The 24,805-nt window shown below is 43.5% G+C and overlaps 1 protein-coding gene across 40 annotated transcripts in view; it reads right to left on the reverse strand.

The window, feature by feature from the left end:
• The window catches only part of LOC119970160 (receptor-type tyrosine-protein phosphatase delta), a 2,903,826-nt gene extending 2,885,430 nt beyond the window's left edge, over positions 1-18,396 (reverse strand). For 13 of the 40 annotated variants that reach the window (XM_038804286.1, XM_038804284.1, XM_038804281.1 and 10 more), the window contains exon 1: positions 17,955-18,396. The gene's annotated coding sequence lies outside the window, so the exon portion shown is untranslated. The remainder of the gene's footprint in view (positions 1-17,954) is intronic. The other 27 variants (XM_038804298.1, XM_038804292.1, XM_038804291.1 and 24 more) reach the window with 6 other exon arrangements.
• Positions 18,397-24,805: the final 6,409 nt, after the last annotated feature.

A 24,805-nucleotide genomic window follows, 5' to 3' on the forward strand; every position in this document is an offset into this window, starting at 1 on the left:
GCAACAATGGTCTCTGAGAACAGTACTCAGAATCACCATTTTAAGGGTCTCGAATAGGATTCTGTTTAATGCATGCTTACCCTTGGTATTTCACAGAATGAACAGAATTTCTATCTAAGTTGGGGGGGGGGGGGATCCTAATCAGTTCAAAAACTATTAAGAAATATCAATATCACAATTCATTTAAGCTGGTCCTTCGGATTGTTGTACCTAGGTAGGATGCTGTTGATGCCCATAGAGTAATCAACACAGGGGTTGGATATTTAATTCATGATGAAGTGTAGGATTGATGTTGACCATATGTCACCACGGACCTTGTGCAATTTCTGAAAAAATTAGAAACTATGATTACATGGACAGATAAAATGCATCCCACTGGAAAGATCTGTGTAAGGGCACAGATGACTATATTGCTCTGGAATGCAAAATGAACACAGGTTTCCCACTGTCAGACATCCAATACAATATGTTCATCAATTTTATCAATGTTGTATTGGAAGTCATCATGGAATGAACTTGATTTTTGTATTGACTCCCACAGCATATTATGTTTTTGGGAGGCCCACCTCGGGATTCATTTGTGGATTTAACAAGGCTATCATTGCTATAGACAGTCTCATTCAACGAGTTGAACCCTTCCTATTATGCATGGGTTCTTGGCCATGACTTCAGCCCATTCTTTTTCTTTAGATCTGAAAATTATTGTCAAGAAAGTGGTAACAGGGTACTTATTACAAGATAATTAGGCAGAATCGTCAACATGGCTCAAAGAAAGGGAAATGGTGTTCAACAAATCAATTAGAGTTTTTTCAGGATGTAACAAGCAGGGTCGATAAAGGAGAAAAAGTGGAGGTGGTATATTTAGAAATTTGAAAGATATTCAATGGGTGCCACATCAAAGATTGTTCCACAAGATAATGACTCATGGCGTTGGGGTTATGTATGAGCATGGACAAAGTATAGGTTAAAGGACAGAAAACAAAGTCAGAATAAATCTGTCATTTTCAAACTGGCAAGTTATTACTAATGGCGGGGTGGGGTGAGAGTGTCGAAGGATCAGTGCTGGAGTCTCAGCTGCTTACAATCTACTATTCATTTCAATGAAAAGAACAAACTTTATATATCCACATGCCATAAGATCGGAAATATGAAGAATAGACCATTTGGCGCATGAAGCCAGTTCTGCATTTGATAAGATCATGACTGATCTGATTGTGGCCATAACTTCAATTTTCTGCCTACCTCCCATAACCATTGACCCCACTTGTCCATAAAAAATGTATAATTCAGCTTTAAATATATTTAATGACCCAGCCTAAACTTTTCTCTGGTGAAAAAAGATTCAAGCACTAGCAATTCTTTTAGAGGTGAAATTCCTCTTAATTTCCATCCTAAATGGATACCCCTTATCTTTATACTGATTCTAAACTGGGTTTAAACTGGTTGGGGCTGCACAGTGGCACATCGGTTAGCACTGCTGCCTCACTGCTCCATGACATGGGTTCAATTCTGGCTCTGGGTGACTGTCTTTGTGGAGCTTGCTCATTTTTCCCGTGTCTGCATGGATTTCCTCCAGGTGGCCCGGTTTCCTCCCATAGTCCAAAGATGTGCAGGTTAGGTGGATTGGCCATGCTGAATTGCCCCTTAGTGTCCAGGGACATGTAGGTTAGAGTACGGAGTTATTGGGATAGGGCAGGGAAGTGGGCTTAGGTGGAGTACTCTTTCAGAGGGTCAGTGCAGATTTGATGGGCTAAATGGCCTCCTTCTGCACTGCAGGAATTCTATGATTCTATTCTATGATTCTAGAATCCCTGAAGACAAAAAAACCTTCTCAGCATCTACCCTGACCAACCCTCTCAGAATCTGATATCAAGAAGACCACCTCTCATTCTTCTAAACTCCAATGAGTATAGGCCCAACCTGCTCAACCTTTCCTCACAAGATAACCCCGTCATCCCAGAAATCAACCAACAAACCTTCACTGAACTACTTGCAATGCAAGTATGTTTGTCTGAAACAAGACCAAAACAACACACAGGTGTGGTCTCACCAATGCCCTGTACAGTTGATGCAAGACTTCACTCCTTTTATACTCCATCCCCTTGCCTTAAAGGCCACCATTCCATTTGTCGTCCCAATTACTTGCTGCACCCTGCATGCTGCTGTTGTGTTATTCATGTGCAGGGGCATCTCAAATCCTTTGGTACTGCAAATTTTGCAATCTCTCTATTTAACTAACATTCTGCAAAAGAGGCAAGCAACAAACCTTTTGTCTTGCACTCATCCGCACAGAGCAAGAATGCCAAATTCAGGCAAGTAATAACTCTACTGCAAGAGACAAGGATCAGTTGGCAAGTGAACTCTTCGATGAGTGCAAGAAAAAGCTTTTGAAAGTGTTGTTTTTCTTCAGCGATATTCTCTGCTGCCAATTGACCATTCTGCTTTTTTATTCTTCCTGCCGGGGTGGACAACCTTCATTTTCCACATTATACTCGATCTGCCATTTTTGACCACTATAACTTATCTAAATCCCTTTGAACTCTCTTTGTGTCCTCACAGCTTGCCTTTTATCACAGCAAATTTGGCTATCGTCTAGTCTATCCCCTTAATCTGAGTTCAATAATATAAATTATTAGCAGCACAGTGGCACAGTGGTTAGCATTGCTGCCTCATGCGCCGAAGGTCCAGGTTCGATTCCGTCTATGGGTCACTGTCCGTGGGAGTTTGCACATTCACCCCGTGTTTGATGGTTACGCCCCCATAACCCAAAGATGGCAGGGTAGATGGATTGGCCACGCTAAATTGCCCCTTAATTGGAAAAAAAATGAATTGCTTATTCTAAATTTTTTTTTTAAAAATAATTAAAATATTATAGTATAATATATTATTATAAATAAATTATTACAGTTGAGGCTTCAACACTGATCCCTGTGGCACTCACTCATTCCATTTTGCAATCTGAAAATTGCCCCATTTATCTGACCGTTTTCCTGTCAGTGTGCTAATCCTCTCTCCATGCTAATATACCACCCCCAACATCTGACCTAGTGCATTAAGCATTTAGGTGACACTTTATCAAATGCCTTTCAGGAAAATCCAATACACAAGATCCACGGTTCTCTTTTATCCACCCTATTCCTCCTCAAAGAATTCCAGTAATTTGTCAAAAACAATTTCCCGTTTCAGAAAACCATGTGACTCTGCCTGCTTTATTATGATCAGCTAAGTGCCCTTGTACTACCTCTTTAATATGGATTTTAGCACGTTTCCAATGACAGATGTTAGGTTAACTGGCCTATAGTTTTCTGCTTACTATGCCTTCTTCTTGAATAGTGGAGTTATATTTGTACTTTCCAATCCATTGGGACCTTTCCAAACTCTAGAGAATTTTGGAAGATTACAACCAATGCATCGACTCCCTCTAAGACCTCAGGATGCAGGTCATCAGCTTCAGCAAACTGAGCTAAACCTTCCCCAGTGAGATAGCTGGTTCGTAATGCAGAGCGAGGCCAGCAGTATGGGTTCAATTACCGTGGACTCATGAAGGACCCGTCCTTCTCACCTTGCCCCTCACCTGAGGTTTGGTGATTCTCAGCTTAAATCACCACCAGTCAGCTCTTCCCCTCAAAGGGGAAAGGCAGCCTATGGTCCTCTGGGACTATGGTGAACTTTACCTTAACTATTTGGTATAAAAGGGCGTGATTCTCCGCCCCCCACGACGGGTCAGAGAATAGCGGGAGGGCCTTCCTGACCTCCCGCTATTCCCCCCCCCCCCCACTGCCGCACCACGACACAAATCCATGCTCACCATTTTTTTACGGCGAACAGCGATTCTCCCCTATCCGACGGGCCGAGTTCCCAGGCCTTTACGGCCGTTTTCACGAACTCAAACACACCTGCTCTCACCGTTCGTGAAAACGGCTGCAAAGTGCCGTTCTGGAGAACTATGGCACCGATTGGCGGGCAGCAGGTACGAACCCCGTGCACTCTTTGTTCCTCCGCCGCCCCGCTGGATCAGTCCGCGGGGTGGCTGAGGGGCATGACGGCCCGCGCATGCGCGGATTTCACGCATATGCGTGATGACGTCATCCGCGCATGCGCGGCTGACGCATCGTGCGCGTCAGCCGCCGTTACCCTTGGCGCGCGGGCTTAGCGAAGTTCGCTAAGCCTGCGATGCCGTGGTTCACGGGGCCCCGCTGTTAGCCCCGACCGGGGAGCAGAATCGGGTCCCGGGAGGGGCGCGGAGGCTGCCGTGAAACACGGCCAGTTTCACGGCAGCCTTCACGACTCTCCGCATTTGCGGAGAATCGCGCCCGCATGCTCAAAGCTTCCCAATGCTAGAAAGTTAGGTGAGGAAGTAAGCTGTGAGGAGCACACAAACAGGCTGAAAAAGAAATGGGGATAGGTTAAATGAGAGGACAAGAATCATCACATGGAATTATAGAATGTTTACAGCATGGAACAAGGCCATTCAGATTGTCACATCGCTTCTCTTTCGATAATGATCCAATTTCCTTTTGAAAGGTGGCAGATGGGCTATAATATGGGGAATTGTGACGTTATTCACTTTAATAAGGACGGACACTAAAATACTCATGTTCAGAGGAACTTGCGTGTTCTTACAAGAAACACAGAGAGTTAACATACAAATACAATAAACTATTAGGGAGGCAAGTGGTATCTTCGCTTTTATTGCTCTTGTAACCGACTTCCTTGCAAGATTTGTTGCAATTATACAAGGTGATCTCACATCTGAAGTATAATGTACAGCTTTGGCCTTCCATACCTAAAAAAGGAGGTTCTGACCTCAAGGTTCACTAGATTGATTCCTGAGATGAGAGATTTGTCCAAGAAAGAGAGTTTGAGCAGACCAAAGGCCGATACATTCTGGAGAAGAATGAGAGATGATCTCATTGAAGCATATAAGATTCCCAGGGGGCTTGCCTGGGTAAATGCTGAGAAGTTGCTTCCCGTGGCTAGAGGATCACAAACAAAGGAACGGAAGTCTCATGATCTGAGGGGACAGCCATTTTGAACAGAGGTAAGGAGAAAATTCTTCACCCAGTCGGCCTTGAATCTTTGAAATGTTCCACCCCAGAGGACTGTGGCGGTTCAGTCACTGAGTATATTCAAGGCTGATGGATAGATTTTTGGGGTCCCAAGGAAACAAAAGATATGTGGATCAGGCAAGAAAGAGGAGTTGAGGTACAGGATCAATGGCAATCTTATTAAAATGATGGAGCAGGCTTGATTGTCCAGATGGTCTATTCCTCCTTCTCTTTCCCATGATCTTCTGACAATGGAGTCCACCATCTTAAGCAATGAAACCCAATGTCAGATATGATGGGTTCCCTTTGCTGCAAAATCCAGGCGAGACCCATGCTTAGGGTCCAGATTTATTCAGGGGGTTCAGAAGTCACTGGCAAATCTTGCACTTTTTTTTAAAACTTAGAGTACCCAATTATTTTTTCCAATTAAGGGGCAATTTTAGCGTGGCCAGTTCACCTAACCTGCACATCTTTGGGTTGTGGGGCCGAAACCCACGCAAACACGGGGAGAATGTGCAAACTCCACACCGACAGTGACCCAGGGCCGGGATTCGAACCCGGGTCCTCAGCGCCGTAGGCAGCAATGCTAACCACCGTGCCACCGTGCTGACCTCCAAATCTTGCACTTATTGTCCATCCCCAATTGCTTGAAAATTGGCGGTGAACAGCATTTTTGAAGACAACTGAATGGCTTACTTAACCATATGAGAGAATCGTTAAGGGTCAAACACATTGATGTGGTCTGGAGATGCATATAATCCGGATCATGCCAGGACAGTAAATTTCCTTCCCTAAGGACATTAGTGAGCCTAAGGGATTTTATGCCACTCTGGTACTTTCATGGTCACTTATTCCAGATTTATTTGATTAAATTGAATTTAAATTCTTCAATTGCTGTGGTGAGAGTCTCCATATTATGAGTCCAAGTCTCTAGATTACTCTTCCAGTAATATAATCACTCTATTACTGTACCCCTATTTAGATGGACCTTAACCTCAATATGATACATATAAACCTAAAACTGGTGTTCTAAAAGTCTTACACGAGAGCTCCATTCTGAAAGAATCAGCACTTTGCACCAGGTGGAACTTTAATCCACATGCTTGCAATTTTCAGCGAAAAAAAAACATGCAGTTTTTTGCACCTCAAATTACCAGAATATAGAGATCAATTATTGTTAATACAAGTAAGTTCCTGGTCAAATGGCCTGCAGAGAAATCCTGCAATTTTGCATTGTAGCTAGGTTTAAAATTTATTTTGACTGGCTAAATAGTATTTTCATTTTTAAATTTTGCCCATTTCAGTTCAGTTATTTTCCTCTTAAGATTCACCTAAACATAGATTCAAATCCTCAAAATGTCTCTTCTTCTTCATGGAGACTGATTTATGGACCAGAAGATTACAGTTGCCATCAATTATACTCTATTATACACTGTTGAGCAATGCACATCTCAATTTGAGTATCTTCCTGAAGTGTAAAGCTCCATCTAGCAGCCAGGCCAAGAATTAGTAAAGCTTTTACAATGCACACTATTTAAAAACTTATTGAAGCCTCAAATTCAATATTAAAACTTTAAATTAAGAGTCTTTGAGAATTGGGTTGAGCTGCTAAATCAGACTCATCATTCTAATTTTAGCCCAAGGCCACCTTGACGAAACAGAACTCATTTTTGACAGAGAACATCTCAATATAGGTTTTTTGAGACAATGGGCAGGATCTTACCAGAATTTGGCAAAGTGTCAGGCTCAGACTGAAAAGTGGCGTGTTGCACAGACCAGTTTTCTCGCCAGAACCTGAGCCTCTTTAAAGAAAAAAAAAATGAATGGCCATGGTTTATGCCGTCACTCTGATGGGGAAGGTCCCGTTACAGCCAGTGGCACCCCAATCAGCAGCAAAACCTAACGACCCCCAGCCCCCACCACAGTGATGTTGGGGACTCTTCATTGCCACCCCTCAACAATCAGCATCGCCGGCATTCTTCCTCACCCTCCCAACCGACAATCAGTGCCAGCATTCTCCTATCATCCCCAAACTGTGCTGAATCACCCCCTCCCTACCCACACCACTGCACCTAAATAGACCACCCCTTCAAATGGGGCTCCCAAACGCATTGTCTCCGGAGAGCATTGCATTGCCCAATTCTCTCCAAATTTTCTGCCATCATGGCTGGTGCCGGCTCAAAATCGGCCCCAACGAAATAACAATGTTGATGTTTAATGATAGGTGCTAAGTCACAGACGCTTGAGGTTGCATGATGAAGTCAACAATAAAGCACATTGCAGACATATTTCCATTCCCCTCAAAACTCACTTTTGTCTGTCGTCTTTTGTCGTTGAAAGGATGCCACTCTTCCTCATGAGCCACTTTTGATCCTTTCAAATGTACTTCTTACCTCTCTTTAGTAATGTGTACTTCAGCAACTTCTTGTCACTTCAATTTAACTACACCTCAAGGTACATGAAAAACTTTAAATTTATGTTACTTTTGTCTAACTATTCTTGTTATCAACAATATGTTAGGCGACCAAAAAGAGGCTTGCAAGGAAACCAGAAACAATGCAGTATGGACACCACCTTGCAAATGTCCTCTGAACATTGCAAAATATAAATGGCATGGAAAGTCACTGGACCACTGATCCTAAGGCATGATTCCACTTTCTTACAGGTCTAATCCACTCATCTCTCAAACCTACAGTGAATTCTCATAGCTGAAATAGATTACACCAGCTCACTCCAGCAAGACATCAGTGGGGACATGCATGATGTAAACATACTGCTTTTTGCCCATGTTCAGCTGAAGACCTCTGAAAGAAAATCACCTCCACCCCATTGATGTGTAAAGCTGTCCAATTGCAGGACCCTTACTGTGTTAACCTGAAATTCTCATGTACCTTATCAAATTTTAACGTACCGTAACAAAATGAATCAAGTCAATCATGTACAATTCGAAAATCTGAAGGGAAGACTGAACTCAGTGACAATGAACAACTATACCATTATAAAATAGAAATGAACTCCTCTGTGTATGTTCTGAATTATGGTTTTCTATAAAGAACAAAATTACAGATTCAGATATGAATCCTTTGCTATTAGAAATATATAGTGCATGAGTAAGACACAGGAAGCAATATACACAACGTTTCTTGGCACTGCACTTACTGGTTGCACACACCTTATTCAAAATTCAAAAATTCAAAAAGCTCTGAAATCCACATTTCTTTTGAGCGCCAAAATCATGTTTCTAGTAAAAAACAACATGGTGTACACCCAAGGCGCTAACTATGCAACCTTTCACAATGATACAGATAGAGGAATCACAAAATTCAAAAAATTCCGGAACCGAGACACTCTCAGCCCCAAGCACTTCGAATAAGGGATGCTCAACCTGTAATGCACACATCCACTAGTTCACCGAGGTAGATATTTGGCTTCACCAACTCGGTGGTAATCTGGCACTGCACCTTTTACAGAAACATCCTAATTTTCAAGCATCGTAATTAATAGAACAATGACAAGCAGAGAGAAGAGGAAGAGAGGTGGACGTTACCTTCTCACAACAATGCACCTCTGTTATTTGCTGTGCTCTCTGGCCTTTTAATCCAACGTACAAATACAAATGTGGAGAATTCACAAGCAATCACAAAAAAAGGAAAGTTGTTGATCCTGTCAATTCTTTCTTTTGTAAGCTACAATTAGAATGTCAGTTTCACACGGTTACTTTCTGTTATTTCCCTATCTGATACTTACAATAGTTGGGACAGATTCACAGTTATCTGATAAGTGCATGGTTATCTGATAAACAACACCTTTATTCTTAGAGAAAAATGTTTTATTTTGTTCCCTCCTCGTCTCTCCATTGGAGTGCCAGCATCACAGGTAGCAGATGTTCCACGTTCTCTGTTAATGCTCCTTGGAGGTGTGCAAGAGCTACTTGATTTGCTTTGCCACTTAATCTCTTATCCTTTGCCTTCCAGTACTACACTCACCTACCTCACTGTGGCGAGAATAATGAGCAGGCTCCAACTTCTACCTGTTTTAGCTACCGCACACTGATGCTGCTCTACAGTACTGTGATACATTGATGTTAACATTTGTTCAAAAAAGCGGTGTTTGATGAAATCATGCTCATCTTTTCCATTGGTTCAGCTGAGTATTATAACTAAAGACCCCAGTTACTATTTCCATTTTATGCTGAGTTAGCTGCTCCCAGCAATGTTTGATGCACCATAATTTGGTGTGCCTGGTTATAGAGGGAACAATCAGCCTAGCCATGCTTTCGATTGCAATTTGTTAAAAATAAATCATGACAGACTTTACTTCAGGATAGGGTTGGGCTCAACGACAATGCCTCAACTCGGTAAAGCAGCCTACTTACAAACTGTCCAAATTCACACATTTAAAATTGGCAGTTGGGTATACTGCCAGACTGCAACTCAGCATGGAAACGCTGGTCCTGATTTTGCAGTAGAAGTAATGGTGAGGCTATCAGCAGTCGCTGCTTTCAGGGAGTAAAACGGACACCAGCTTCTGGAATTCACACTTTTAATCAGGGGTTTGGTGTCCAAATTGCCCAGCTCTTCCAGGAGCTGTGCTGTACCACCAGTATCTTGAAAAGAGGTTCAGCACTAAAATACAAGGAGGGAGAAATTGGGATTCTGACCCATTCAATATCCACGAAGGATGCCAGAAAAGGTTACATTTTGCCTGTTCTATGATGTAAAGTTTAACAATACGGAATGCTTTAATAATTGCCAAACTCTGACATTAAAAATTAAATATCTAAATGTGCAGATTCATTCATTCAGCCTTTAACCATGAGTTTAATGAACATTTAAAAAAACTTTTTATCTCCTTTATCTCTTCCCCTCTCTTTCTTACCGTCTTATTTTACTTTCTGTGACTTTGCCTTAAAACGACTGCTGCACTTGCACTATCTGGATCAGTGTGGTCTGGCCCGAATCTGTCAGAAAGTAAAATCCAAAATCTGCAACAGGAACTGCCCACTTCCAGTTCGAACTTGTGGGACAAGGCGGTGGCACAGAATCTGCTGTGCAGAAAGTAGCTTGGTTATTTAAATATTCAATGAATATTAAAATGAAGACTGACAGTAAATCTATTTTTAGCCATGAGGCACCCAGGCCTTGGGAAACTTGGCAGCTTAAAAGAGGTGAGATGAGCTAAATCGATGAGGTACAGCACCTCTTGTGCGGCAGGAGGAGCAGGAATGTCTCCACCAACCCAACAAACTAAGCAGTGAATGCCCAATCCTCCCATAAATAACAGCCAGTTTCTTCCCTACCCCAACTCAACCATCTCGAAAGAGCAATCTGAATTTCATTGCATTGGGGACAATTCTCGTATTGTATGATCTTCCGTCCAGTATTTTAAAAATGGAGGCCAAAACATTACCATTGCTAAATCTTACTAATACTCTACATTAGTGACAACACTGTTAAGATACGGAAAGATCAATAGAAAACCTTTCCAGTTTAAAGTTTACCGCTTGATTTTCTCCTTCGAGCAACAAAGACTTGACCTATTCTCCTCACATGTGACTCTACATTGGACGCCTGCACTAAAAGAAATTTGGTACATTACTGAATGGAAACCCTGGATGTATAAGCAGTTTTAAACAGCACAAGAGCCCAATGAATGTGTGTGAATGGTCTGGTTTGTGTCCAGTATTTCTGGCCTTTGCTAGCAGCCACCCTACTCCCCCAATGTAACCACCTACTCTTGCAGGCTTCGTCTTTCATGAAGCAGCTTTCAGCCTATCAATTTTCCGGTGGGTGGGAAACATACACACAAAAAATTCAAGCATCCCTGCAGTTCGCCAGGTTTACTCGTCTCATTTCCCCACTCCCGACCCCAACCCCGCCCCTCAATCCCCCATTGTCACCTGCATATAACTCACTCCAGGCAAAAAGTCCAGGTCTGGATGTCTCAGCAAGGATTCTTCAAGTTAATTTATAAGGAGACACCAGTTACTTGTTCCATCCACACAGGTCCAATATTCCCCACAGAGAATGTGTGCAGTTCTGACTTATTATAAATAGCCTGGTGCAGTGCAAAAGCCCACAAAAAATCTGTGGGCAAGTGAAATTAAAAGGAAATCATCTCACAAACACTCTCGGCTGGAAATCACAAACACCAAAAATGCAGTTTCACAAATATTTTTAAATGTGACAAGTTTTTAAAATTTCTCTCCTTAGTTTAACATCTATAAAGTTGACAGATTTGCCAGTAAAAACAGACCAACTGATGCTGTGCAAATTTAACCTCACCAAAAAGAAAAATATGTTTCAATGGAATATAGCACAAAAAGTGGTTTAATACACCAGGAGGTTAAGAAATTCTGTTGTGAGATAGGTGAAGGGAAGTCACCATAACCACAGATGGCCATAGGCTGCTTTCCCTTTGAGGAGGAGAGCTGGTTAGTAATGATTTAACCTGAGGAGCACCACTTCTCATGTAATGAACAAGGTTGTGAAGGCATAAATAATCTCAGTCAGTATGGGAATTGAACCCAGGCTGGCGGTTTTACTCTGCATCACAAACCAGCGCCCAAACATGGCCAAGTGAGCTAAACCACCCATTGAGGTTGAGAATGAGATTTGCATATTCAAGTAAGCAGTTAGTTGCACTTGAATATGTCTACGCCGGATCTACTCAGCAACTGGGACTTAACGGCCCAGCCTCGGAGACCCCAAGCAGGTGTCATTTAGCCCTGGTTTGCACAAATGTGGGCCAGGCATTTTGGCACTTGGTCTTCCAGGTGATTGGGAGCCCCTTGGTGGTTGGGTACTGGGCACAGGGGTATCCTGGCCATAATTTCACCCAGGTACCTTGGCACAACCAGCCTGGCACCCTGGAAGCACCACCCAGGTGCCACTCTGGCAGTGCCAGGGTACCCAGGTGGCATTGCCAGGCTGACTGTGCTCAGGTGGAATCGTGCCCATGCCTGGGGGTGCCCTTCCCTTATAGGGTGTGGGGGGTTGTTCAATGACGCCTGCATTGGTGGGGGTCTAGAGATCAAGCACTGGCGAGCGGAGCTCGTTAGTGCAGGAAATGTGACCAAGGATGGCCTTGGCTGGGCATTCCTCGCCAACGCTCTGAAGTGAAGCAGAATCCCATTTAATAGCGGGGTCATTCTTTGTGCTACCAGCTCCGGGAAACACCCTGCTAAACGCGTTCGAAACGGGACTCTCTTTCATTTCCATGAAATCGCGCCCAAGATTTTAAAGAACAGGCAATGCAAAATTGTGATTATTTTTGTCCATGACACTGAATTATTTGCACTGCATGCTCCAATCAAACACAATATTTTATTTTTTACTTCTTCAGGCAAAATAATTAATTTTTTCCCCAGATATAATGAATATGCATGTGACTTTTGAAGACAATTAATCTCAGAGGCACAAGTCAATTATATTTTTCATACAACACTGTTTAAAACTGTAAAGAAATAACGCATGATGTTTCTTGAAGCATGTAATGAGGCTCGCTCTACATGGTCATGGTTTTAAAAAAATAACCTCCTCCAAGAGTCAGGGAATATTTATCCTAGCATAGAAAATGCTGGAAAGGTTCTGACAAAAGGCCAACAGCCTGAAGCGTTAACTCTCACACTCTATCTCTTCACATATGCTGCCTGACCTGCTGAGCATGTCCATCATTCTCGGGTTTTATTTCGGATTTCCAGAATGTATAAATATTAAAAGAAAATATAATATCATAGCTGACCATAGGACTGAAAATGAGGACATCCAGGATTGCTGCTGCAAACAATAATTTTACTCAAGTTACAGTGCTTAAATTGCAAAAAAGAACAAATGGTTTGCCTGAAAGGCACACAGCAGCAAATCAATTTCCTGTAGGTAGAGTTCCCCACACTTTCAGCTAAGCCAATCAAAATGAAACACACTGGAAGCATGCCTGATGCACATCAGCAAACCTTTGTAGATTTCATTTTATTAGATACACTTTTTAGGAGCTTAGCAAGTGACTTGGCGGTATCATGACAGGGACAAAATGATTGGCTGTTCTTCCCTGGAAAGAACATTCCCGCTCCTGTGAATCTAAAAGAGGAAGTTTGCAGCATATCAGCTATAAATCGAAATTTAACTGTTGTTTGCTGAGATGTAAGTACACAGGGAGGGAATGATATTCTTTTATGGTTCACCCGTTCTCTTGAAGTACATTATGGGTCTTAAAGAAAAATCACATGATAGTATGGTATTATGTACAGCTTGGTGCTGAAGTTAATTAGAGTTGGAATGATAAATACATTGTCACACTGACTCAACCAATACAACTTGCTTAACACAGAATGCACAGATGGCAATACACCAATAGCTATTCTCAATGGAGCAATCTTGCTATTCTAGTAAATGCGCTATAAACAAAACAACATCCCAGAACACTTCAGGTTAATACATGCAGTCAGGCTTTATTGCTATATAACTTGAAAATAGATTGTTTGAGTTGTACACCCATAAAGGTTTCATAGTTTACCACTGTGGCATATGTCAATACCAGCCCAGAAGCTCAAGTGTGAAAAATGATCTTAAAATCAAAGCAGTGTAATGGAAGGAAAACATTGCAACTCTCCACATTATTAAACCTTTCAGGATTTTCTATGGTGTAAAATACATCTTTAAACCCCTGGAGGGCACCTTTTGTACAGTCATTGAATATACTAAGATAGATGTTTTAATGCTACTTCATTCAGTTCAGCCTGTAGTCATTCCTTTAGTTACTCAGAGCAAGAAATAAAATGAATTACTTCTTTCTACGGCAGTAAAAACTGCAGAGATCAATACATCCACAAGTACAGCTTAATACTTAGTTTTTCCAATGCTATCAAATTGAAAGCACGGTTAGGATGAAATATGCAACCCACAGGGGAGGTTTTAGGAAAATAAAGCGGAAGTTGAAAAGAACCCCGTTCTTTTATAACATGGGTTATGCCCAGGACCAAGCCCCCCACTAACGTCTCTACAACTACTAATTCCAGAATGCACCCATTAGCTTATCACATGTGGTTCTGAGTGTATTACAGAAGTAAGTTACTTGATTTTTAACTAAAAAAGGTCTTCACATGGCCACCTGCCCAGAAATTTATATTATAGTATGCACTGACAATTCAGCATCAATTCCAGTGATAGCATTTTTTTAAATTGGTGAAATATGAAAATCAGCTACATTTACACATGTTTCAAGAGAATGTCACAGCAACTCTTGGTGGTGTTTAAACTATCTACTGATCAAAGTAAAATAAAAGGAAGTCTCCAGAATATTGAGACAGGTGTGGACTCCTTCCTTACTTAAATTTGATGGCATTTTATAAAATGTCCTTGTTATACCCTAAGAAAAACATTATCTTCTTCCATTGGAGAACAGAGAGGTGGGAAAATAATTTTGAAAATGAAATGAAAAGCACTATTTTCAAACTTTTACTCAACATAACAAATGCAATGTGAGAGTTTGGCGATTCGAAGATCCACCTAGTTAGAGAAAATCTTACAGGTGAAAATAAATAAATAAAAATGTTCCAATCAGGAGGGGAAAAAGAAGAGAAATGCTTAAGACTAATAGAGAAAAAAAAATCCTAACAGTTCTGAAGTGTGATCAAATCTTTGTTTCTATGATGTTTTTCTAAATTATCTTTTTTTTCCCTGTAACAGTCATATGACAACACTCACTTTAGTATATTTATACTACTTGAACATAGCACTGTGTAGCTTTGCATGTAGAACACCTCAAAACTAATGGTGACACTGAGCAACATACAAGGAGTACACTGTAACCCAAATGAAATGTACATGTCATATCACTACACAAGAGTTTGTTTGCAGCTTTGATCTTCTTCTTTTGATCAGATCAATCACAAAGCCACTCCATTTAGCTTCTTTCACTCTGTCTCTCCAGAGGCTTAGATGTCATAGCTCCATACGGATCTGACAAATCAGTTCTCATTCTGATAATCTCTTCTGCACAAAGGAATGGAAGTTGTGCATTAAATTTGACCGCAACCCAATCTAAAAGGATAGCAGAAGGCTTTTGACCTTTGATTTTTATCTGATTAAACAGTTTATTTAACATTATTAAGGAGCTGTAACAGAAATGCGTTTAACAGCTTAGTCTGCAAGCCATCTTTGGTTTCTTGCAATCGTTTGCACTGACAGCTAACCTAGATTCTATCTCTCCTCTTCTCGACTGAACCTCAAGGGAAGGCAAAATATATTTTACATTGCACTTTGCCTAAAGGGCTCTCAGTAAAATTTAATTTTCTTACTGCATTGATTTTTCCATTATAATGTGCAACAACCTAGCAATATCTCACAAGAATTCTGAGTGTTAGAAAAAAGTATTTGATTGATTTTGCAGAACTGTATTAAAGCTGTGTGAGGATTTTATTCATTTTCTTTCCAAGGCTTTATTGTCCTATTATAACCAGAAAGAGCAAGTTCCTTTTTCAAGTCACCATGTTAACAGTTGCCATTTGATTTTTTTTTGAGTGCACTCAAGCCCATGAGAAACACCAGCCAAGTACTGACTCAGAGTGATATAAAGAGGAGACCCTTTATGGTGTAGTTTTTTTTTCTGAGCAGTTTGATGTCTTGTTGAAGTTCTATGACTTGCAGCCTAATGAAAATGAATGACTTCCAATCTATTGGGAGTGAACCACTTAGTCATTCCTACCTGAGGATAGAAAACTGCACAGGAGGTACAAGGTCACAAGCCCTTGTCACAATTATTCTGTTTAATGAGGTATCAGAGGCACTGAACTAGTTCAAAAGTCTACAGAGAGAGGTAGTTTGGTGATAAAATAAGAAAACAATGTTCAACCTCACAATTGTGGAAAGAAAGGAAAATATCAAACCAATTAGGGCCACACTGTATCATTTATATTTTCTCTTTAATAATGGTTGAAAAACGTTAAGTGCACCAAAATAAAATTATGCTCAATTTAAAAAGTATCAACACCACAATGCCGAAGTGGGATCCCCCCACACTATGTTTTTATTTGGAAAATCTGAGAAAATATTTACAGAATGTGGCTGAGTTCTATGGATCCCTACTTTAAAAGTAAAGGCATATGCTTATGCATACATTATATACTTTATATACATTATATAAGTACACACAACACCCACACAAACACGCGCATACATACATGACCATATCTGTATGAGATGCTATTTTAATCAAACTAAACCAGAGATTGATTTTTGAATAAACTTCTCATCAACTTAACAACACCCTTTCCCCCCTGAAAATATGCCCTTTAATGTCTTGCTTTGGGGTGATCAGAACTATAGGAGACAATATTCGTGTTTCATATTTCAAAGCGAAAAAAAAATCTTGGTCCTGCACAATGTAATCCTTTTTGAGGTCGATTAAGAAATGTTTCGGGGCTCATTGGTGCCAGTTGGCGAAGAAAATCACCAGAGGTGACAGAACGTCTCGTGTCCATCGGTCAGTGTGGGTCTGCCTGTTCGTAGAGTTTGGGCATGCCTAATTAATTGGTGGGTGCAATTAAAATAAATTCCTTTGTGCGTGAAGTGTGACGGCTATTCAGCTTCCATCCACTCACGCCGGGTTTGATCCGAGATGATATGATGTCGCTGAGATGCAACCTTCGGAGTGTCACCAGGCGCCTGGACACAATGGTAATTTGGTGGGACTGCACACATAGATCGACTTGCACCTAAGTGCTGTCTCGTGTGTGCATGGACTGGCTATTTAAAAAAAAAACGTTTCTATTTCGGGGGGGTGGAAGCAAGGTTTGGGAGCAGATGGTCTCGGCGGCAAGGGGAGCCGGGGGATCGACCCCCCCCCCCCCCCGGTGTGTCAACTGTTGGCAAAGAGGTGTCGGCGCAAAGCAGCTCCGACTCGGGAGAAGGAAATGAGTGATAAGCTTGGGAGACCTGCATCGATTCAAAGCTGTGAACTAGCAGCCCCGCAAAATCCCATCAGCAGCCTGGGCAATCTCGTGTTCATTTGATCTTCCAGGCACACTACTGCTCACCGAGACTCTGCATTCACATCAAGGTGGGGGGGGGGGGGGGGGGGTTAGCTCAGAAACGTCGCCGCATCACTTCCAAAATGGGCAAAGTTTGGGAGCACGAGAGGCAACATCCCCTTCACCCCCCACCACCACACACACTTCAAAACGCGCGGCAAACTTTGTCCAATTCATCAATTGCGAATGAGCATCAGTCTCCACAGTTGCAGTAACAAAAATGATCATTAAAACAAAATAAGTTCGTGTATCTCTTTGAAGGGGGTACAATTGTAGTTTTCTATTTGGGAGGGTGGGGAGCGGGTGCAATATTACCTTCCAGCCCTACCTGTTACTTCAAACTCCCAATTGACACTTCTGCCCTGTGACACTTCTCATTTTTGCAAACATTGGAGAGGTACCACAAAAACAAACCGATTCCAACAAATCCTATTCGAGCCACACAACTTGGCCAAAAAACTTCTTTCGGATTATCCAAGTGGATTGGGGGGGGGGGGGGGGGGGGGGGGATAATTCCCCACAGCCAGCAATAATTTCCTCAATACACCAATCATCTCAACCAAACAATTCCTAGTCAAGTTTGGAAACATTGTGTTGGGGGGGGGGGGGGGGGGGGGGGAGAGAAAAATACACAATTCAGATTTCAGCAAGGATAAAAACGCAGATCCAAGCCGATACACACCTGGCAGAAAGACCACGCGCGACATTATCAACAACCACTCTGGTCCCCGCAAACAATCGACACACACAAATCCAAAACAGTCCTTTTTTTAAAAATAAATAAATAAAACACATAAAATAGTTCGCCGAAGGCGCCGTGCAACCGAACAAGCCCGCCACCGAGTTTCTTGCAAGCATTTAGAAGCCAGAGCACTTACTGTCCTCAGTCAGTAATATCGCCCCACTTGGAAAATTAAACACCCCACACGATTTCTTTTCTCTCCTCCTTCAGTCACAAAATAAGGAGTGTTTTCAATTCCGAACGCAGGCCTCGTTCGAGCTACAAGCTACAAAAAAAATAACAATAATAGCAACACGTCAGTCTTCCCTCTCTGCCGGAATTTGTGTTTTCTTTTTTGTTCACAATTGCAAATTGAAGAAAAGTGAGGTGATCGTTTCTTGTGTTTTCTTTTTGGGCGGACATCCGAACGTCTGCCCCGGCAGCTGTTGTGTGAGGTGCTTTTTTTTTCCTTCCCCCCTCCCACCACACCTCTCCTCCTCGGACCCTCACACACAACAGTCCAGAGAGAGAGGAGAGAGAGACAGGCGGAGATGGCAGCCCGAGAGTGTGGCAGCCACACTCATCAACTGACTGACTGAGTTGCCGCTGCTTCTCTCAAACTCAGCAACACGGCATCAGGAGAAAGTGGGTATGGGCGAGAGCTGCTGCTCCCATCACACACACACACTCTCTTTATTATCTATACCTGCATTTCTTGAGAGAACCGCTTGATGGCTTCCGTGAAGGGACGATTAGAGAGAGAGAGAAAAAAAACGCAATCTTTCTTATCTCCACTCGGTCCACTGCTGGTTAATTGGCAAACTTGCCTGATAATTCTACCACACACAAAAATAGGCCCAGGATAAGTCTTCCCCTACCCCCTACACAAAAAAAAAGTTTGAATGTGTTTATCTTGAGCTGAGGGATTACTCGCAAAGGTAATGAAACATCACTTGGGTTCGAGGGCAGGGCAGATTACAATTATCTTCATCAACTCCACTGAATCCCACAGCAAAGTTGGCGGAAATGGTCACTACTGTGTCAAGCTCGTTTTACTGTCAATAGCAGGGGAAAAGAGATGATCGCACAATACAAATTAATGGTTTGCACATTTATTTTTAAAAATTCCAATTAAGAGGCAATTTATCATGGCCAATCTACCTACCCTGCACATTTTTGGGTTGTGGGGGTGAGACTCACGCAGACACGGGGAGAATGTGCAAACTCCACATGGACAGTGGCCTGAGGCTGGGATTGAACCCAGGTACTCAGCGCCATGAGGTAGCTGTGCTAACCACAGCGCCACCATGCCATCCTACAAAGGAGGATTTATGCAGTGGTTGAATACAAGTACAGCCAGGAACAGCAGATCCAACTAGACCACATATTGCCACACCTTCCAAATAATATGAGGGTCAGATCTTGCTGAAGCCAAGCATTATAAGACCAAAAGACATAGGAACAGGAGTAGGCCATTAGTTCCTCAAGCCTACTCAGCCATTCAATAGGATCACAGCTGATTCAATATTCCTCACTTCTACTTTGCTGCCCTTTCCCCATAACCCTGGATTCCCTTACCAATCAAGAATCTATCTATCTCTGTCCTCATTGTACACAAGGACTGTGACCCCACAGCTCTCAGTAGCACGGAGTTCCAAAAACACACAACCCTTTAAGATAATAAATTCCTCCTCATCACACTCCTATTGATCTAACAGTCACTAAGTCCACTTTCCTGGACTTAGCCCCAATTCTCCTTCTGATTAAAAACCTATCGATCTCATCCTTGAAAATGTTCAAGGACTCGGACTCCAGAGCTTCCTGGGGTAAACAATTCCAAAGGTTCACCACTCTTTTAGAGAAGAAATTCTTCGCCCACTCCCTCTTAAATGAGGACAAGTTATTCTGTAACTGTCCGGTCTGGTCCTAGACTCCTATATGTTTCAATGAGATCAGCTCTCATTCTTCCAAATTCCAATTTGTAGAGTCCCAACCTGTTTAACCTTTGCCCTTAAGACAATCCCTCCATACCAGGGATCATCCTCATCCTCGTGAACGTTCTCTGAACCATCTCCAATGAAATCTCTCCTTAAATAAGGGGAGATGACCTGCTCACAGTACTCCAGATATGGTCTCATCCGTACCTTGTACAGTTGCAGCAAGACGTCCCTTGAAATAAGGGCCAACATTCCATTAGCATTCCTGATTACCTGCTGCACCTGTGCACTGGCTTTTTGTGTTTCATGCACAAGTACCCCCGAGTCCCTTTGTGTTGTAGATTTCTGCAGTTTTTCTCCATTTAAATAATACTTGCTCTTTTGTTGTTCCTCCCAAAATTAACAACTTCACATTTTCCCACATTATACTCCATTTGCCAACTCTTTAACCATTTACTTTACCTCTCAATATCTCTTTGTATCCCACCACACAACTCATCTTTCCACCCATTTTTGTGTGGTCTGCAAATTTGGCTACAGTACATTTGCTTCCTTCCTCCAAGTCATTAACATATATTGTAAACAGTTTGGGTCCCAGCATGGATCCCTGTGGAATCTCACTGATTACAGGTAGCCAACCCAAAACATGACCCTTATCCCCCTCGCCCATTCACCAATTCTCTATCCATGTCAATATACTACAATAAGCACAGGCTGCAGGAAGCAACAGCCGAATGAAACAAATGCCAAGCTGAATCAAGGAAAAAGTGTCCATGTGGTGCAAAAAGGACATTTGAAGGAACTCAATTCGCAGTCCCAAAATTGATTGTCATTAAATGTACTAGCTATTGCTGGTGGAACAAACTAATAATGGGTTACTCCATTACTGGATCATCAGTCGGTGAAGATGCGGTGAATACTGGAGCAGTTGTCTCGCTGGTGCCTGAGACTGTTTATCGAAAAAAGCTCCGACATGTTGCTCTGCAACTCTCAAAGATAGTGTTGAAAACCTACACTGGAGAAGTGGTTCCATTGAAGGCTCGTATTGGTACAACAATGCAATTAAATGGACAGGTGGCAAATTTGTCCTTCCGCATAGTCAAATGAAATGATCTGCCACTAATGGGAAGATGGTGGCTGGAAAATATCAGATTGAATAGGGCCGAGGGACATATCATGGCAAATTTTGAATCAGTCATAGCCAAACCTTGAAGAAAGTTAACATTGTCTTCACTAGTGAGCTGGGAAGCATGGATGATACCTCAGTAAAGCTAATGATCAAGGAAGAAAGTCAGATGAAATTCTGAAAGGCTTGGTCAAAGTTGTACGCAATCAGATCTAAGGTAGAGGCAAAATTAGAAAGGCTAGTCAGAACGGGAGTCCTTGAACGTATTAACATGAGTGATTGGGCTATGCCAATCATACCATGATGAAAAAAGACAGATCTGTATGCATTTGTAGCGATTTTAATTTCACTATTAATCCTGCACTGTGAGGAGAGCAATACCTGCTACCCCTGATTGATCACCTATTCGCTGGGCTGGCTGGATGCCAACACTTCAGTAAAATCGATCTCAGTCAAGCAATTCTTCAAATGAACATGGATCAGGATTCACAACAATTCTTGAAGATTGTGGCACACAAACGGTTATTTTGTTACAACAGATTAGCACTTGGCATCACTTTAGCTCCAGCATTGTTCCAATGAGCTGTGGACCAAATCTTGAGAGGATTAGAGTAGTCCAGTGTTACCTGGATGACATCTTGCTTATTGGAAAGAATGACAAAGAAGATCTCCTCAACCTAGATGCCACACTCCAGACATCAGAAGATTATGGATTAAAAATCTGAAAAAACAAATGTGAATTTTCCTAATCTTCAATTGAACATCTCGGTCTTGTCATTGAATCAGGGGCCGAGGTGGGTAGTCAGTGGGGTGCGCAGCGGTAGTGGCAGTCCATGCCGGGGCACCGCCCCAGTCCCGTGGGGGTCACGCCGGCCACTTGGCCTGTTCACCCACCATCCCCCCTCCCCCATCCCTGGCAGGGCCACCCCATCCCAGCCTGCCTGGCCAGTGTCCAGCCCGGTAGCCCACAGTCACTCCTGTGTCCTCCCCCTGCCTACAACCCCCGCCGTGATACATATCTGCCGCGCTATGGGGTGGGGGCAGTAACAGCAGGTCTGGTCCATGGGATGGAAAATGATGACAACCTGCTCTGCGATGAGTTCTGGTACTCTGCATCATATGACGAGTTCTGACATCTGCCCACGGAAGCACTTTCCATTGTCCACCTGGGTTCACACGGTCCCATTGGATCCATGGGGTGATGGTGGTGGGGTTGCTCAGGCAGGTGGGGGGGGGGGGGGGGTTGGTGGGAGGAGGGTGAGGAGCACGGGCCACCCAGAACATCCACGCATTCCCACCTTGCACCTCTTCTCTGGCCAGCTCAGTTCAGCCCACCCCTCACACCCTTCTGACAGAGCACCAAGACAGGTTGTAACTGTGTGGACAGGTGTTTGACGTGAACAAATGTATACAGATTTGTGCCCTAGCCTTTATAACTAAACTGTGCCCTGCACCCATGCCATTTTAACTGGTGTCTAACTTCCTGACCTTATGGGCCCTAACGCTATGCCTAGGTGGTCCTCCATGGTTCAGCAGGAGTGGAAGTGGCCTGCCGTGATTCCTGCCCTACGATCTGGGTCCCCGTTGGCTGATGTCCCGAATCATGGAATGTACACTGAAGTGACCAGACCTGGATAGGCCCGGCTGCTGCTCAAGTGTCCTGGGTGGCGTGGTGCCACCCTGTTCTGCCTGCTGCACACCAGCTGCACCAGGGACAGGAGAGGAGGAGTCCGAGGTGCTGCGATGTTCCGGAATCTCCACTGCGGGAGTCACTGTCATGGGTCGCATCATCTCCTCCTCTCTCGGGGTGCCCGATGGCCCCCAGGCTACTCCATGAGAAGGGGGTGCGAGTGAAGCTATCCCCTGAGGCTCCCCACCACCTGCTGCTGCCAGTGCTGGGGGCCCACTCTGGTTTCGACCAGGGTCCGCAAGCTCGTGGACATGGAGCACATGGAGTGGACCATCTCCATCTGGGATTGCGCCACATCACGCAGCGACAATGCCATCACCTTTTGGGTTTGTGCCGCATCAGCCAGTGACTGGCCATGTTGGAGTCCCTGGGCAAGCAATCAGAGCCTGCACAGACCAGCTGCCGATTGTATCCACAGACATCTTCAATACCTCACATCTTTGATCCAAGGTCTACACCTCCTTCAAGAAGACCACCATAATACCAGTACCAAAGAAGAACAAGGTAGCCTGCCTCAATGACCACAGACCGGTGGCCCTGATGTCTGTTACCATGAAATGCTTTGAGAGGCTAATCATGAGACGGATCACTGCCAACCTCCCAGCCCGTCTCGATCCACTGCAGTTCACGTCTCACCGCAACCAATCCACAGCAGATGCTATCTCCCTGGCTCTACATTCAACACTCGAACACCTCAACAACAAGGACACCTATGTCAAACTGCAGTTCATAGACTACAGCTCCGCCTTCAACACCATTATCCCGACAAGACTAATAACCAAACTCCGCAATATTGGACTTGACCCCTCCCTGTGCAGCTGGATTCTTGACTTCCTCACCAACAGACCGCAATCTGTCAGGATGGGCAACAACACCTCCTTCACAATAGTCCTCAACACCGGGGCCCCACAAGAATGTGTGCTCAGTCCTTTACTGTACTCCCTATACACACATGACTGTGTGGCAAGATTTAATCCCAGTTTGATCTATATGTTTACGGATGATACCACTGTGGTGGGTCGTATCTCAAACGACGCCGAATCAGACCACAAAAGGGAGATAGATCACTTGGTTGCATTGTGTACCAAAAGCAACCTCTCCAAAATGTTGGAAATACCAAGGAAGATAATCGACTTCAGGAATCTTTAGCACAACACCCCCTACCCCCCCCCCCCCCCCTGTCTTCATCAATGGTTCCGAAGTGGAGATGGTCGATAGCTTTGAGTTCCTGGGGGTCACCATCACCAACAGTCTGCTCTGGTCCACTCACGTTGATACAACAGTCAAGGAAGCCCAACAATGTCTCTACTGCCTATGGAAGCTAAAGAAATTTGGCATGTCTGCATCAACTCTCACAAACTTCTACAGACGTGCCATAGAGAGCATCCTATCCGTTGCATCACAGCTTGGTATGGCAACTGCTCAGTTGAAGATCTCAAAAAACTGAAAAGTGTGGTGAACTCAGCCCAACGCACGAGTTACCACCCTCACATTGATTCTGTACACTCCTCCCACCGCCTCAGGAAGGCAGACAGCATTGTCAGAAATCCCTCACACCCAGGCTTTGCCCTCTTCCAGACCCTTCCATCAGGCAGAAGATGCAGAAGTCTGAAAACTCGCACATCCAGACATATGAAACACTTCTTCCCCACAGCTACTAGACTCCTCAACGACTCTCCCTCGGACTCATATGTACCCTGTAAGAACACTATTCACAATGCCCTATGGTGCTCTTGCTCATGTATTTGTTTTGTTCCACACTGTAAGCAATCACTATTTGTTGATGTACCATTTGTCAATGTACTCTGTCAATTAATCTTTTTGTCTACTATGTACGTATTATGTACATTTCCTTGACTGCAGAAAAATACTTTCGGCTGTACTTCGGTACATGTGACAATAAATATCAATCAATAATTGACTGCGCCATCTCCCCCTGGGACTGGGCTGCCTTCCTCTGCATCTGTGCCGCTTCAGCCAGCACCTGCATCAGTGTCGCCAACGTTCCCAGTCATGGCCTGCTGTGACTAAGCCAAGTTTCAGAGCACTGCTGTGATTTCCAGGTGGTTCTGGGACATGGTCGCCTGTGAGGCGGCAACTTGTCCTGAGCCTCGGCCAGCACCTGCACAGAATGCCCCAGGCCTTGGACATGCTGATCCATAGCTGAAATCGTCGCCCCCAATGCCTCCACCACGGGCGTCACCCGTGCAGTGTTGGCCTGGGTGGCATGCATGGTTGACACCACCTCCTGCTGC

The sequence above is a fragment of the Scyliorhinus canicula genome, chromosome 8, assembly GCF_902713615.1.
Source record: "Scyliorhinus canicula chromosome 8, sScyCan1.1, whole genome shotgun sequence".
Classification (NCBI taxonomy): Eukaryota; Metazoa; Chordata; class Chondrichthyes; order Carcharhiniformes; family Scyliorhinidae; genus Scyliorhinus; species Scyliorhinus canicula.